We start from the raw sequence: 13,557 nt of genomic DNA, 5'->3' as shown, positions 1-13,557 counted from the left end.
CGGGCCTGCCCCGCCCCCCGGCCCCCTAGACCTCCTCCACCCTCCTGGACGTTGTGTTGGTTGGGGTGGATGTTACATTAGGGCATCAGGAACCGCCCTTAGAGGGGGATATGTAATTTGGTGTTTTGTTTCATGTTCATGTTTTCCATGTCTTTTATTTTGTAATTGTTTCATGGTCCCTGTTTGTGTCATGCTTCCCTTGCCCTCATGCATTCATGCCATTGGTTCCCCTGTTCATTGTGTCATGTTCTGATTGGTTGTCTTAGTCATGTGTCTTGTTTCCCATTGGTTTGTTCTTGTCATGTGACCCTCTTGTTTCCGATAAGTAGCTTCATGTTCCCATTGTGCCCTCGTCGTGTATTGATGTTGTAACCTGCTGTCGGTGAGTCTAGTCTGTTCATGTCAAGTCTGTTTCATGCCTAGTCAAGTCTTGGATTATTGTTTGGATCACTCTGTAAATAAACTGCACTTGGGTTCTTCACTACACTTGCCTTCAGTGGATGATTTGTTACAATGGGGCAATCCAAAAGGTGTAATGGTTTGTTATAGTTTACAAACTGTATTTTCTATATAATCTGTGAGGTTTATGAGCTTTTTTTTTAAATTGTTTTAAAAACACACTGTCGATTTACACACTTGAGGAGATGGACAACAGCTGCAATCCTGCAATCAGCATTTTAGCAACTTAAATCTTTTACAAACACAACAGCTTCAAAATTTGTTTTCTTTGAAATATGGAAAAAAGGAAGATGTATTAATGCAAAAGTTTATAGGTTTTTTTTTGTTTGTTTTTGCACAAAAAAAAAAAACTGGGGGACGTTCAATTAAATGTTTCATTAGGTTACCTAAACCCTGACCTAACCCTGTTTCATATTGTGACAAAAGAAAGCTATCTATCTTTTAAAACTGAATTCATCCAAGATTTCCATCCAAAATTTGTGAGCTTAATATTTAGTCTAGTATATTGTCAGACTGGTGTTCCAGTTTTGTTGTGCTTTTCTCCCCATGTGCTCCCCGTGACCCAGTTTCTCCCTCTCGTTTTGATTAGTCATTTGGTTCAGGTGTGTCCCGTTAATTACCCTCGTTTAGTTCAGTATTTAAAGTGCTGTCTGTTCCTTGTTTCCTTTGTCCGTTTCGTCTATACTATGGTTTACGTGTGTGTTCCTGCCTGTCCTGTGTTCGGATTATTAAAGACTGTTATTTGTGACTTACCCTCGTCTCCGCGTTCCTCGACTCGTCACCGTAGCACCATGACAGAACACCGGACCATGCAAAGTATGAACTGGGCTGAGGAGTTAATCTGGAACATTCAGCAAGATGGACAGCCTTTGGAACAATATGTGGAGGAGTTCCTAAGTGTTGTACATCTGGTGAGCTGGAGCGATCACATGGTTAATATGCCTGCTTCCGAATGGGACTCGATGATAATTTGTTTTTGATTCCTGTCGACCCATAGCAGACTTTAATTATGTCCTCAATTTAAATGGCTCTGAGTTCCTTGTTGATGTGGAGGATAGTCGTCCTGTTCCGCTGCGGAAGCAAGTGGGCGCTTCAGCTCTCCATATAATAGCACCTTCCACATACCGTTCCAAAGAGCCCGCTCCCTCTTTTCCACCTGCGCTTCTCCGAGTTCTCCCGAGTTAGGCTTCAGTCCTCAGCCCAGATACAGCGGGCGCTCCACTGTCAAACCCGCCGGCCGATTCACTCCCAAGCCCTATGATGACAGCAGATGATCTCCTTCACCTCAGCCCAAAAGAGGAGAATGAGGAGGAAGAGACAGTTGGCTCGAGCCCCTGACCAGCGTCAAGCCCAGAGTGGGCTGCTGTTTCCACGTCTGGCCCAGGGGGGGCTTCAGATCCCGTGTCTACTCCAGAGAGGGCTCCTATTTCCATGTCAGGCCCAGAGAGGGCTCCTGTCCCCACGTCTGGCCCAGAGAGGGCTCTGTTCCTGAGTTTACAGCTATAAAGTGTGCCGAGTGCCAAGGCCAAAGCCACGGAGGCTGCCCAGCCATGGCACCCCAAGATGCCTGTTCCATCATGGCCCCTTGAACTGCCTGGTCTGCCGTGGCACCCTGAACTGCCTGCTCCGCCATGGTTCCCGGAACCGCCAGGGTTATTTGTGACTCACCCTCATCTCCACGTTCCTCGATTCGTCGCCGTAGCACAGTGTGACATATATTAAAATATGTACTTAATAAGTGAAAATGTACTGCATAGGAATGATATAACAGCTTTGTATAAGAAACAAACTGATGTTTAATGCATTATTATTTGAAAAATCCTTCTCATTAAGTGCTCATACCATGGAAAGCAATGTCTAGTAAACCCAAATTACCTTTTTAATTCCTAACACCTAATTCCCAGATTCTTCAACATGACCTTCAAAAACATTATAGTTGATACAAGAGTCCATATATATTTGAGATCTATAGATATAAAAAGCAAAAAGTATCCTTAACGGCATTAAAGTGAAGTACATTTGTCTTCATTTTCTCACCCTCATGTCACTTGTTCACTTTTGTTCATCTTCAAAACACAAATTGAGAATTTTTTAAACATTATTTAAGTATGGTTGAGCTTCAGTTTACGTATGTGCCGCATATATCAATATTCAGATTTAAATAAAAGTCTAAATTAAATCTGTTTATCATATAATTTTTCAATAGGCTCTCTTCTGAAGACTTGGATTAAAGTGTCTGCTTTATTTCCGCATTTCTTTTTGTCTTAAGAGCATCAAAGTTTTGTGTGAATTGACTTTCAACGGAGGGAGAGAAATCTCTCGGATTTCAATACAAAATATCTTTATTTGAGTTTCACAAATTAACAAAAGTCTAATGGATTTGGAACAATATGAGGCTGAGTAAATGATGACAATTTTCTTTTTCTTTCTTTCTTTTTTTTTTGGTGAACTATCACTTTAAAAGTGTGATTGCACAATATTCATGCCAGGAGTCTGGATGATAACACAGCGCTCTGCCAACACCCTTCTTCTCTATTCAAAGGAACATGTTAACTCAACACATTTTAAACTCCAATTTCTTTTTCCAAAATTCTTCCTGACCTGCCTGGGGCTGCGTTTACACTGTAAGTCTAAATGCACAGATCCGATCTTTTGACCATATCCGATTTTTTTATCCGATATCCAGTATCCGATATCTGTGTTTACATTAATTCCCGCCCAAAAGGGTTGTCTGCAGTGATCGCTTTACTATGCACATGGTAGACCCTCGGGTTTTATATGGCCGTGCTATTAAAATTATTTATATAATTCATGTCGAATGGCCATTATTACTATTTTATCTACAGCTCGTTAGAGGTAGAATTCTTTAGTGAAATAAAGATGATATTTATTTAAATGAATTCGAATTAAGGAGAGCGAGAGAACGAACGAACGGAGGCATGCATCCACGTGCGAGCGAGTTGTGAAGCATTGCAAACAAGCTTGTCGGTTTAATTACAAAAACTGCTAAGTTATCACCTCATTGCTGAGAAATATATGTAGTTTTTAGCTGTTGTATTTTCAAAATTCACGAAGCGGGGGTTGAAAACTAGCTCCTAAATGTGCAATTTCTTACTTATAAAAAGTTTCCATCTCAATAAAATGCGAGTGCATACAGCACACCGGCATTAAAAATCTTTATGCGCAAACGTGTCGCCCTCGCATTGGGAGTTCTGTGGAGAATCGGATATGTGTGTTTAGACGTAGGTCGGATGTCCAGATATCAGATGTGTATCCGATTAAAATCCACATTTGGAAGTGGCTCGGATCGGATGCAAAAAAATCGGATCTCTTGCGGGTTTTTGTGTTTACACGTGTGCAACAAATTCCGATCTGTGTCAGATGTGAGCAAAAGATCTGATTTTTTGTGCCAGTGTAAACGCAGCCTGGGACACACTGCACGATTTTAGCAGTCCTATAATATCATTGCATGTCACACTGTGCCATAGGCGGAGTTTGGGGGACCCCTTTTATATAAAAATGAAAGAATTCACATTTTCTTATTTGTATTATCTTATTTTAGTGGATAGAATTAATTTAGAATAAATTAATTTCAATTATATTTAAGCCTGATATCACGATACATGAGAGGACTCTCTTTTCGTTATTTTTCCCGTTTTAGCAAGTTAACTGAAAAATGGATATTCGTAATTTTTTTAATAAACCCGCTAAGAAAAATGTGATGGACTGAGTCACTGCTGGCTAAATTGGACAGGCAATTTTCACATTAAGCGATGGCCTTGAGTGTGGCATCAGTCCTCTAAGCATGTACGCATGCCTTAAGACTCACCCTCAGCTTGTGACAGCTGAAATGGATCTTGTGAAATGTGCGATCGCATCGCCGATCACTCTTGAAAAACTTAAAGATGAAGTACAGAAGGACAAATATCCAAACTTTTTCAGACTACTGCAGTTTGCACTCACGCTGCCTATTGGTTCGGTTACATCAGAAATAAGTTTCTCAGTTATGAGGAGAATAAGAAACTGGCTCCGATCTTTAGTGGCACAGGACATGTTCTCATATCTTTGTCTACTGCACATAGAGAACGATTTGACCGAAAATGTATCAGAAGAGATAACATTAGTGAAAGAAAGATAGTGGTCATCTACGCAACTCTGAAAAAGAGGCAGATTTCTTTGCATTAGGTAAATTTTTTTTAGCAGTCATTGTTAATTCTCAATGTATTTTTAATGTAGAATATACAGGTGCATCCAATTCACTAAAAATGTTTTTTTTTATTGGTGTTATGAAGTATTCTAATTTGTTGAGATAGTGAATTGGTGGGTTTTTGTTAAATGTGAGCCAAAATCATCACAATTAAAAGAACCAAAGACTTAAACTACTTCAGTCTGTGTGCATTGAATTTATTTAATACACGAGTTTCACAATTTGAGTTGAATTACTGAAATAAATGAACTTTTCCACGACATTCTAATTTACTGAGATGCACCTGTATGTTACATAAATATATGAAATGTAGAACATATAAAAAAGTGCTTGTGGCTCGTCTGCAAGTGGGTGCCCCCCCCACGCATAAAAGTGAAACTCCGCCTATGCACTGTGCAAGATGGATCTAAACTTGGCCATGACACGTGTGTAGACTGTACGATGATGACACCTGTTGACTCGTAGGCTACGACACATTTTTCTATAGAAGAATATAATGTCATCAGCATGCGCTAGTGGTAAACAAAAAGAGCATGATAAATCACACTTTAGCAGTTGTAGTTTTTATGTGTGCTGAATAAAAGTGCAAGCGGCGAAAGAGGAAGGGATAAGAGCTTGAGGTAAGCAGTTTTATGTTTTAGTGCCATGTTGATTTCATGTCACATTTTTATTGGTTGATCAGTAAACGTGGATCGTACCAACAAACACACTGTGCGATGATCATGCTGCATCGTAGGCTATCTTTGGTCACAAGACCGTGACAGTGGCTGTCTTTTGAACCTCTCTCACGATACGACACAGAACCACCAATTAGGAGCCACGCTCACAGAAAATGCCACGATTGTTTCACGATGCCAATCTTTTGTCTGGGATAGCCGAAAACCGTGCAGTGTGTCTCAGGCTTTACACACATCACAGCCTCCTCAACATCATGGAGCTATGACAATCATCATTTACATTTCTGTGTAATTACAAAGCATCTGGGTAATCTGCTCTCCCCTCTTGTTAGTAATTAATTCCAAACGAGCCACTGCTGCCATCAATGCAAAGTCACAACCAATGACCAGCATCTACATGGCAAAATATCCTCACTCTTTCATGCAGAGTACATAACAGCAAGCTGTGTGTCCTTGGGGGCAATTAACCCAGAGTTAATTAGAAAAAGAGTCCTGTGAATCCATTGGACGAGACAGAAGTGAGGAACTGGGTGATATTGATTTAGAGCAACATTTTAATCATGGCACAGTCCTGGAATTAATCACAAATGAGCATGTATGTGTACAAATCCATCACAAAGCATTACAGTATGACAAAGAATACACATCGTTTCTGCGTTTTTGTAGTTCATGCATTAGGCATGAAGACAAAAGCTAGAGTGAAACACTAAACAGCTAGAGTGAAAAGCCAAAAACATGCAGACACAACAGCTCTCAAAATCTTTGACAAGAAATGCCATTTGTAATTTCTTTGTTGTGATTTCTTTGAAATCATTCCAATGGATGAATTCAAATATAATGTTTACATGGACACTGAATAAAGTAATCGTGTTGATGCACATTTTTGCATACACTGCACGAATATACTGAGTATACTAACCATCCTCATTTTCTTTGTTTTAAAAAAGCAGACTAAATGTTTATCTTTTTCAGTCCTAATTAGGAGACAACAAACTCACAAAGCTTTGTAATGATGCTTATAGTAATCAAGCAGTAAAAAAATCCCATTCCTGTGCCTATAACAGTCTGCAGATGTAATCCTGCACCACTTCATAGACAATGAGTGGAAAGAGAATTTTAGATTGACTCAAATGTAATTTATTATATTTAACAACAACATCGGCTCATTCTATGTGCCATATGTCATTAGGAGAGCGTGATTTGACCAAGTACAACATGTTCCATGTTGATCCTGGAACATCATTCCAATCAACCAATCAGAATTGAGAGATAACTTTTCAGGAAATGTCCGTTTTAGGCTTACAATCAGGATTAGGTGCTTCTACACCCTTGTTAATCAACTATAATTTCTCTCTGATGTTAGGAATAAATTATGGGTAAGTTTAGGTTTAGGGGTGGAGATTGGGTTAAGTCTGTATTTTTGGACAGTAATGTTGATTCAGGATCAACAAAAGATGTTAATCCAGGAACATGTCTTACTTGGCAAAATCACGGCGACCATGTCATTAAGTAATTTCTACATCATTGCACACGCGCAACATGTTCCAGTTTCAGTTTTCCATCTGATCAAGTGTTTACATGTCTGGATTAGAAAATGGTTTATCCCACCCCTCTCAAACCAATTGCAATTTTAATCGGTGTCGGCATTTTTATTCCAATTTTTATTCAGATTGGACTTTAAAGTGCCCCTATTATGCCATATTTGAGGTTGCTAATATTGTTTTATTAGTCTCCTAAAACAGGTTTACATGCATGCAAGGTAAAAAAACCACGTTAGTTTTCTCAAAAAAATAGATTTAATTTGATTTGATTTGACTAGATTTAATTACTAGTGATTGGTCAGATGGCGCAGTCCTTTGTGATTGGTCCAGCGCCGTAGAGAGATTGGCTCTGGATTGGTCTACCGCGTACAGCGCGTGCCAGAAATGAAACGACGATTGCCATGACGGAATGACAGCCCTGGAGACTTGTCAATACATAGAAAACCTTACCAATTCGAGCCGGAGTCTGAAATGGTTGAACTGGCTGATCGACAAGAGACTGATTCGCAAGCACGACTGGAGCAGGACGTTTCTCAGTGGTAAGTGTCAAGTGTTAACAAGTTTGTGGTAATTATAAGATGTGATAAAACAAATTTACTCTCACAGCATAGGATACGGCGTCTTCTCGACATGATGTTAACCATGTGGAAATTTTACTGTTTACTGTTCTGTGTCCCGTAAGAGCGCTGCGCACCCGGAGCTTCAGAAGCTCTGAGCAGCTCTGTGTCTGCTATGGAGGTCAGCAGAAAGGAAAGGCTATCTCCAAGCAAAGGTTGGACCACGGGATAGTGGATGCCATCGCCTTGGCGTACCAATTCCAAGGCGAGCTGTGCCCCCTGGGGGTGAGGGCTCACTCCACATGGAGTGTTGCCTCCTCCTATGCATTGGCGCACAGCACCTCTCTGGCAGACATCTGTAGAGCTGCGGGCTGGGCGGCACCGAAAACCTTTGCGAGAGTTTACAGTTTCTGTGTTGAACCAGTTTCTTCCTGTGTGTTGGGTAACAGGTACTGTAAGTACCGGGAAGATCTGGCCGGTGTCTCGCTTGCTGAGCCATTCCCCCTCACCCGGGGATGCAAGCGCCTTTTTCCTCCTCCAGTACAGTTCCCTGGACGGCGAACCCTGGTGGAGTATCCTCCAGCACCCCCGGCAGTCAGACTGGGTGGAGCAGTCTGACACCAGGCCCAGTATCGGTGTTAGCTTGTCCGGGTCTCTGATCAGCCCCTGTACTGGGCTTGTTGTCCATATGGCTTGATTCCCTCTGGGCGATACAATGTGTATTCTTCCATGGTAAGGTTTCCCTCTCGGTGAACCCATGTCTTCCCTTTGACAGACCATTCTGTCAGGCTCTGCTGGCAGTCGTTCCATCCCTACTCTCAGGTAGAACCTGCCTAAGAGTCCCATTCCATATGTAGGACTGCCCAACGCCTGGGTTAGTCCATATCAGTGTCTCCACAAGATACCCTGCAAACAAGCCTGCACTGGCCCTTTACGGGCCCACTTAGGGCTAGCCTAAGGGCCCCCAGTGGGCTGCCAGCGCAGGGCCTCTGAGTTTTTGCTGATTGGCAAAACGTTGGCCCCTTAGTGCTGGCCCTGCATGGGCAGCCTTCACTTGGCCCACACTATTAATCTACAACAGGGGTGCTCAACCTGGTCCTGATCAAACACAACTGAACCAACTTATTACGATCTGAAGGAGCACTTGATAATTACAGACAGGTTTGTTTAATCAGGGTTGGAGCTGAACTCTGTAGGAAGGTAGATCTCCAGGAACAGGATGCACCCCTGATCTATAACAATACATCTGTTTCACTTTAAATACTTTTCAACTACTATAACCTAAGTCTTTGGGAAAAACAGTTATTATACATTTGAAATGGATGCAGTCACCACATAAATAATGTCTATATTGTCAAAAATGTACAGTAGTCAAAGGGATTTAAAATCAGTGTATTTATTAAATTCAAAATGGAAAACATTCAATTCAGGTTAATACAGCAACATATAGGCAAAAATGTAAATACACAAAAGTACAAAAAACAAAGCAATGTAAGATTGTAGGATTTCGTCATGTGAAAGTTGATGTGTAGTACACCAGTGTCCAAAAACTGTCCATAGCTGAAGTTGACTGATAGGAAATGAATAATCCAACCTCTTGTAATGAAAGCAAGCCACAGCTCTCAAACACCAGACTCTTCCTAACCAGGAACAGTCAAAAACAGTCCAGACTATGGTCTCATGTCGAAAAGAACTTGAAATCCTTATTCAAACTGGACCATGATGTGGTGACCTCACCAATAAAGAGTCCTTCTAAAATGCATACAAATATATTGTCTTAAACTCTTAGCATCAATCCAAACATAGGCCATACATATGTATACCATCTTCGCAAAAAACATCAGCAATGCACACTTTAAAAAAAAAAAAAAAAAAGAAGAAACTTGTGTAGACTGGGCTTGAAATGACACATTTCCCAACCAGGACACAGCACAATGTGCTCAGCAGGTGAGCCATGCTGGCTACTGCTGCTTGCTATTGCTAACTCTCTCTACCACATGGCTTTACTTAAGAAAACCTAAAACACTCTAGCATCCCTAGTGGTAAGGAAGAAAACTGCCCACAAAATTCTTATTAACAGGCTCATGTCTGGCCCACACTGGGCCATCATGGGATTAATGTGGGCAGTCCCATAGTGTAGGCTGCTCACAGAGAGCCTGCTGTGATCCCAAAGCGTGGCCCTCCCCTGGGCAAGCCTGCACCAGGCCTGATTAGGTTTGGTGTGGGCTGGCCCTAGCCCACTGTGCCCGCAAAATGCCAGCATGAGCCACGCAAGGACATGTTTGCAGGGTACCTCCCTACGAGAAGGATGTGGCCTCCATAGCACCCTTTTCTGGAAGGCTCACTTTCCCATCATTACTGCCAAGCTGTAACAACAAATAGGAAAGACTTGAAACAATCTTTAATTGAAGGTCGAAATCCCTCCTTTTAAGAACTTTATTTGGTGAAAGGAACAACGATTTGGCTATCACCAGCAGCGATATACTCGTCTATGGTATCTGTGGGTACCAAGGTCAGCGAATTTGCGCTGGGGTGGTGGGAAGTTTACGATGTTTGCACTGCATTTGTCTGACACGCAGCTACTTGCCAACATGTGCCATAGGGTTGTGATGGGGTTCAGGTTGTGGCGCTTTCCATGGACCCCTAATGTCGAGTCACGACATAACAAGTGACCGACAGATAGGAAATGTCTCGATTAAGTACATAACCCTCGTAGGTTATTTTAGTGAAATTTTGAATGCTGTGCAACGTCTCTAGGTTACGTATGTAACCATGGTTCCCCGAGGAAATGACGGTTCAAAGGGGGCATTGCATAAGCCCTCCAGAACCACAGCCAGGTCCCATGAGGGCACCTTAGTGCACTGTGCCGGCCTCAGCCTCAGGGTGCCACGTAGGAAACGAGTGATAAGTGGGTGTCTTCCCAATTATTGACCACCCAGAAGGGCGTGGTAAGCAGCTAAGGCCGCCACGTATACCTTCAGAGTGGAGGGAGATAACCCTGCGGAGAATCGCTCCTGCGGAAACTCCAGAACTGTACCAATTGGGCAGTTGACTGGGTCTTGCAGTCGCTGTCTGCATCATGAAGTGAAAAGCTTCCACTTTAAGGTGTACTGTTTCCTAGTGGCGGGAGCTCTGGACTCGAGTATAGTCTCAACAACCTCAGTTGAGAGACCAGATGCTAGGAGCTGTGCCCCCTGAGGGGCCATGTCCACAACTTCCATAATTCCGGGCAGGGGTGAAGAAAGGTGCCCCCCACCTGAGAGAGTAGGTCCTTCCTGATCGAAATCTCCAGCGGAGAGCCGTCGAGGAGGGACCCAAGTCCGAGAACCATATTCGGGCCGGCCAGAACAGGGCTACTAACAACAGATGGACCCCATCCCGGCGTACTCTCTCCAGAACTCCCGGGAGCAGAGCGATCGGGGGAAAAGCGTACAGACAAAGCCTCGGCCACGTCTGTACCATGGCATCCAGCCCCAGTGGAACTGGATGTGTGAGGGAGAACCAGAGTGGGGAGTGTGTCGTTTCCTGCGACGCAAATAGATCCACTTCCGCCTGGCCAAATTCCCTCCCCCCGATTGAGATACCCAGGGATGTAAACTGCTCTTAGCGAGATGAGCTTCCCCTGAGCCCACAGAAGGATCTGGTGCGACAGCTTGTACAAGGGGCGCGAATGCAGACCCCCCCTGCCGTTTGATGTAGGAGGCCACCGATGTGTTGTCTGCGCAGACAAGCACATGATTTCCCCTTAGGTCTAGAAGGAAGTGTGTCAGAGCTTGAAGCATGGCCAGCATCTCCAGACAGTTGATGTGCCAAGTGAGATGATGGTCTTCCCACAGACCCTGGGCAGAGCGGCCACTCATGACCACCCCCCCAGCCCATGAGAGAGGCATCTGTCGTTTCCCCCTCGGGGAAAATCCCTTGGTCCTGAGCCACCACTGCAAGGGTCTCATGTACAGCAGGCCAAAAGATATACCATTGGACGCCGCTGCCATCAAACCCAACAGCCTCTGAAACTGTTTGACAGTGAGTGACTGGCCTTCTCTTACTTGTGAGGATTTACTTGATACAAGCAGGAGACAAACGTGCCTGCATCGTGGTAGAATCCCACACCATGCCTAAATAAGTGGTTCTCTGTAGTGGAGAAAGTACACTCTTCTTGGCGTTTAGTCTTAACCTCAGCTCTTTCATATGGGCGAGGACGACATCTCGATGCCGAGCCGCCAACTGCTCCGATCGAGCTAGTATCAACCAATCATCGATGTAATTGAGTATGCGGATGCCCTGGAGTCGCAAAGGAGCCAGAGCTGCATCCACACACTTCGTGAAAGTGCGGGGTGAGAGTGACAGGCCAAAGGGAAGAACTCGATTTTGGTATGCTTCGCCCCCGAAAGCAAACCTCAGGAAATTCCAGTGTTGAGGAAGGATGGAAACATGGAAATAAGCATCTTTGAGATCTATCGTAACAAACCAGTCCTCGGACTGGATTTGAAATATTATCTGCTTGATAGTGAACATCTTGAACCGAAGCCGTTTGATAGCATGGTTAAGAAGATGGAGATCTAAAATCACTTCTTATTCCATTACCAGAGCCTGCTCGGGGCCCACTAGTGTGGGAATGAGGAGGACGAGAACCGACCTGGATTCTGTAGCCTTTCTCTACAACCTGCAGGACCCATTTTGATATATTTGGCAGAAGTTCCCACGCTGCCAGAAAATTTATTAAGGGAACCAGCCTCTCGAGGCTGACCTCTGGTTTTATTAGAGGGACGCTCTCGAGAGGAGGAACACGTTCTATGGCCCCCTTCCTCAAGAGAGTATCTACTTCTTGTTCCATTACCAGAGCCTGCTCGGGGCCCACTAGTGTGGGAATGAGGAGGACGAGAACCGACCTGGATTCTGTAGCCTTTCTCTACAACCTGCAGGACCCATTTTGATATATTTGGCAGAAGTTCCCACGCTGCCAGAAAATTTATTAAGGGAACCAGCCTCTCGAGGCTGACCTCTGGTTTTATTAGAGGAGCCAGTTCGGTGCCCTGAAGCGGATGACCGGCAGGGAACAACCGACCTGACTGCTGTAGCCTCTTCACTTGAGGGGGCGAGCACTCCGTGCCGTACCATTGCCGGGCGGCAGCTGGGATCTTCGCTCGTCAGAGCTCACTGAGCCCTGAAGCACCGAGGTGGCAGGGGTATCAATGAACCTCCGTGAGGGCACTGAGGAGGATTGGGCACCGTATACTGAGGTGCTATCCTTTCCTCCCCAGGTGGGGCTGCCCTCAGGGACCTGACAATGGTAGGACCGTTTAACCGAGGTCCTCTTAGACAAAATAACGGTCCGCAGATCTGTTTTTGGTCTAGAAGACCCCGACTGAGAGCGTCACCCCGACCCCCGATCTTTCTGTGGAGGGGTGGGGGTTGCAACACTCTGTTTTTGAGACTGGCGATATGAGGAGCTTGACGGCTTGGGCTGCTCCCGCACAGCAGCCCCACCCCTAAGCAGGTCAGCCTGGTATGCTTGAAACACCGCCATGGTGTGCAAACATGCGCCAGCCTGAATTGCCGCCATATAAGCTTTCCCAACCAGACTCGATGTAAGCCTAACGGGCCTGGTGGGAACCTTCGGGGCCTTCAGGGACGATGCTGAGGATGGGGAGAGATAGCTCGCAAGCGTCTGCTCCACCAACGACATCACCCCATATCCCTTATCATTCAACCCCACAATGTTCTTTTGAATAATTCGAGACTGTGAGGCTGCAAATACGGGATAAGAACGGTTTCTCCCACGATCTTGACACCTCAGCATGGAGATCGGGGAAAAACGGAAGGCCCCGTCATGAAGGATGTGATCTGGATTTCAGAAAACGCTCTTCTAATTACTTTTAGGACGAGCGTTCTGTTTCTCGGCTGGCCAAACAATATTTTATTTTGACGACTGCACGAATCACAGCCCATAATTACTTATAATGACGAGCGTCCTGTTTCTCGGCTGGCCAAACAATATTTTATTTTGGCTACTGCCCGAATCACACCTCATACACAAGGGACTGTGGTGGTGAGTCCACAGTCTCCTCTGTCTCGACACTCACCACATCCACCTCCTCGGAGGAAGATAGATGAAG

This window comes from Sinocyclocheilus grahami, unplaced genomic scaffold (assembly GCF_001515645.1).
Source record: "Sinocyclocheilus grahami isolate Dianchi unplaced genomic scaffold, SAMN03320097.WGS_v1.1 scaffold848.1, whole genome shotgun sequence".
Lineage (NCBI taxonomy): Eukaryota > Metazoa > Chordata > Actinopteri > Cypriniformes > Cyprinidae > Sinocyclocheilus > Sinocyclocheilus grahami.
This window is presented reverse-complemented; position numbering follows the sequence as displayed.